This window comes from Monodelphis domestica, chromosome 1 (assembly GCF_027887165.1).
Source record: "Monodelphis domestica isolate mMonDom1 chromosome 1, mMonDom1.pri, whole genome shotgun sequence".
NCBI lineage: Eukaryota > Metazoa > Chordata > Mammalia > Didelphimorphia > Didelphidae > Monodelphis > Monodelphis domestica.
The window spans coordinates 522405788-522409342 of NC_077227.1; positions in this window are offsets into that span (position 1 = coordinate 522405788).

Sequence of the window (3555 nt, forward strand, 5' to 3'; positions counted from 1 at the left end):
GGATCCAAAAAAAGTATCATTTATTGTAGGAATTTTATTTCCAAAGAGTTCTAATATGGATTCTTTATTACAGTTTGCTTTTTCTTCCTTCCTCCCCCATTTCTTTCTTCTCCTACCCTTTCTCTATTTCTCATCCCTTCTCTCTTTCTTTGTCTTCTTCTCCCTTCTCTTTCTTCTCTTTCATTCTCCCTTTCTCTCTCCCTCTTTCCCTCCTCTTTTTGTCTGCCCCTTTCCCTTTCTCTCTCCCTTCTCTTTTTGTCTCCCCCTCTCTCTCCTTTTCGTTCCCTCCTTCTCTCTGTCTCCCTCTCTCTCACTCCTCTCTTTCTCTCCCTCTTCTTCTCTTTCTGCCTCCCTTTCTCTCTACCTCTTCTCTGCCTTTCTGCATCTCTTTCTCTCTTCTTTGTCTGTTTGTTTCTCTGTCTCTCTTTGCCTTTCCATCTCTCTCTGACTCTTTCTCTGTCTTTCTCTGTCTCTGTCTTCCTTCCTCCTATAAAAACACTTGTAACCAAATACAAGAAAGCATTCCTGAGATATAAAGGCACATACTCAGAATACTAGATATTTTTTCTTGTGCCTTATAAGCATGAACAAAAATTTCTCAGTGTGGTAACCAAATATGCAAGGTCTCTTTGGTTCAACATCCAATCCAGATTCACCTCCTCCTTCCATAGTTCTGAGTCACCACCCATTGTGAATGCTTACCTCTATGAAGTCTTTACTACAAGGATATGCTTTGTACATAGTATCACAGCATCACATACTTAAAAGGGAGCTCAGAGGTTATTTAGTCCAATCTGAACCTCCAAAAGAATCCCATCTATGATATTCCTAACAAGTAGTCATCCCAACTTTACTTAAAACCTCCATCAAAGGAAGGAATTCCTTTTAAAAACAGCCTATTCTATTTCAGACCAGCTTTAATTTTAGGAAGTTTTCCTCTACATCCAGTCCAAACTTGCTTCTTTCTCACTTCCATGGAGTGTTCTTATTAATGTCCTCTGAGATCAAGCAGAGCTAGTTTAATTGTTCATTCACATGATATCCCTTCAGTTCCTGGAAGATAGTTATCATACTTATCATGTCACCTCCTCTTTAGGCTAACACCCCTAGCCTCTTTGTTTCACTAGCTGTCCTCCCCTAAATTAACTCCAGGTAACCACCTGGACAAATAATAAATGTCTGTGTGAGTACTTCTTCCATAAATCCAAAGTTCCTCATCTCTCTGATGCTCTTAAAGAGTTATTATGGCTGAAAACTTTATCACTCTGCAATCAACTTGGTCAGGATGATCCTTAGACAACAGATTTAGAGACTATTGCCATGCCTGCATTCTAAACCTTTCCATAAGAAGCAGAACTTGTGCTCCGTTACCATAATCTTTGAGAACTCTGGGTGAATTCCATACCATTGTGAGTAAGACTGTATATGTATTATATAGTAGATAGATAGATAGATAGATAGATAGATAGATAGATAGATAGTTTGTTTGGATTGTCAAACAACATTCTTCTTAGTGATTATGGATCTCATCCAAGGGACCAGCAATGTTCCAGGACTTTATATCATCAGACCCAGAAGAACTTGAAGGATCTCCCTATCTCTGTGGAATCCTTCTTTTGACTTGGACGCTGTACTGAGTATTTTCCACAATGTCAGCAAATACCTTTGATGATCCATTCATATAACAACAAAAGTGATCCTGATTGGTCATTGCATTGGCATAGGAAATGTCCAATGTGAAGACTCCATCTCCTGATGTAGTTTGGCAAATCATCTGTAACTTAAACTCTTAGAGAGTTTTGTCAAACACTGAGTGGCCAAGTGTCTTGTTCAGATCAAACAGCTAGTTCATTTCTGAAAGAGAACTTGAACAAAGTTCTTTCTGACCCCAAAGTCAGTTCTCTAAGCATTATGTTTCAGTGACTGATAATATAAAACTAGTAGCTGACACTTACATAATACATACTGTGCATAATACATGTACAATACTTTGTAAACAGTTTATAAAATATTGTGTATGTATTATTTTCTTCAATTATCAAAACAACTCTAAGATATGGTTCAATAAATATTTTTATCTCCATTTTATAGATCTATCGATCAGTGAATATTTATTAAGAATCTGCTATGAGCCAGGCACTGAGCTAAGTGCTGGGGATACAAAAAGAGACAAAAGTCAGTCCCTGACCTCAAGTAGCTCCCCACCTCATGAGGAAGATAACATGCAAACTATTATACATAAACAAGTTATATGTGAGATAAACAAGAAATAATTAACAGAGAAAAGGCCATAGAATTAAGGAAGGGGGTAAAAGGAAGAAACTTAAGTTCAGAGAGATTTATCCATCAATACATAGCTAAAATCTCTGAGGCATTCAAGACCTCTTGGTCATAACTTAGAATTCTTTCCACCAGAGAAAATGGATAAATATATACATATATGCAGATAGGCAAAAATAACATTTATTTTCATGTCTGTTCTCCCTAGGGATTGGATTGGGGAGATGTTATTTTGCATCGGGTGGCACTGTTCTTGTGATGTTCTTCTTGCTTTACTAATCCTCAAACCAGAGTTTCCCCACAGCCCAAATTCTCTCAGGCACAGTGCCAGAAAATTTGATTTGTTTTTTAATTCTCCCTAATCTTGCTGGGGATGGGATGCCTGTAAAAGGTTCTCAGGAACTAATATTTTGAATATATTTTTACACCAACAGTTTCACCTGAGTCACACCATTAAAAAAAAAAAAGAAACTGATATAAGAATAAGGATTTTTTTCAGGTCCTGCAAGAACCCCACCCTCCCTGGGATTTGTTGAAGAATGATAATTGAAATGCAAACTCTTAAACTGAGGTTTGGCGTCATCAAAATATATGGATCATTCAGTCCAAACTTCTGTCAATTCATCAGAGAAAAAACATCAAGGGTTGTTTGTATAAAAACTAGAAGACTCAGTGATTATATAAATTGTTCACTTTTCTATTAGGTATCATGGTAGATGGAATCCTAGACTGAATCAGGAAAACCTGAGCTCAAATTCTACCTCAGTCATGTGCTATCTATGGGACTCTGGGTAAGTCTCTCAGCCTCAATTCATCATCTGTAATGCAAACTGATGATAATATTTTCTACCTTCCAGGGTCCTTGCAAGGCTAAAATGAGTTTGTGTATATGTGTGTGTATTATTTCATATATATATATATATATATATATATATATACACATATACATATATATATATACACATATACATATATATATACACATATATATATGGGAGGTATGATTTCTGCAAGCCTTTAAAATGCTTATATAAATATTTATAATGCTGGTCTTTCTTTTGTTGTTATCCCATAGACAGAGCCACAGTAGCATTTGAAAGAAGCCAATTCTAAATTAGTCTTTCAAGGCAGAGGCAGCATATACCCTTGCCAGGGTGAAAAACCATCCTAAAACAGATGTCACAAATATCCTCAATGACTTGCAGACTTCTTTAGGGTGTTAGGGAACTGCCATCCACTCTAATAAAGTACAAAAGGGGACCATTTGCCCTCAAA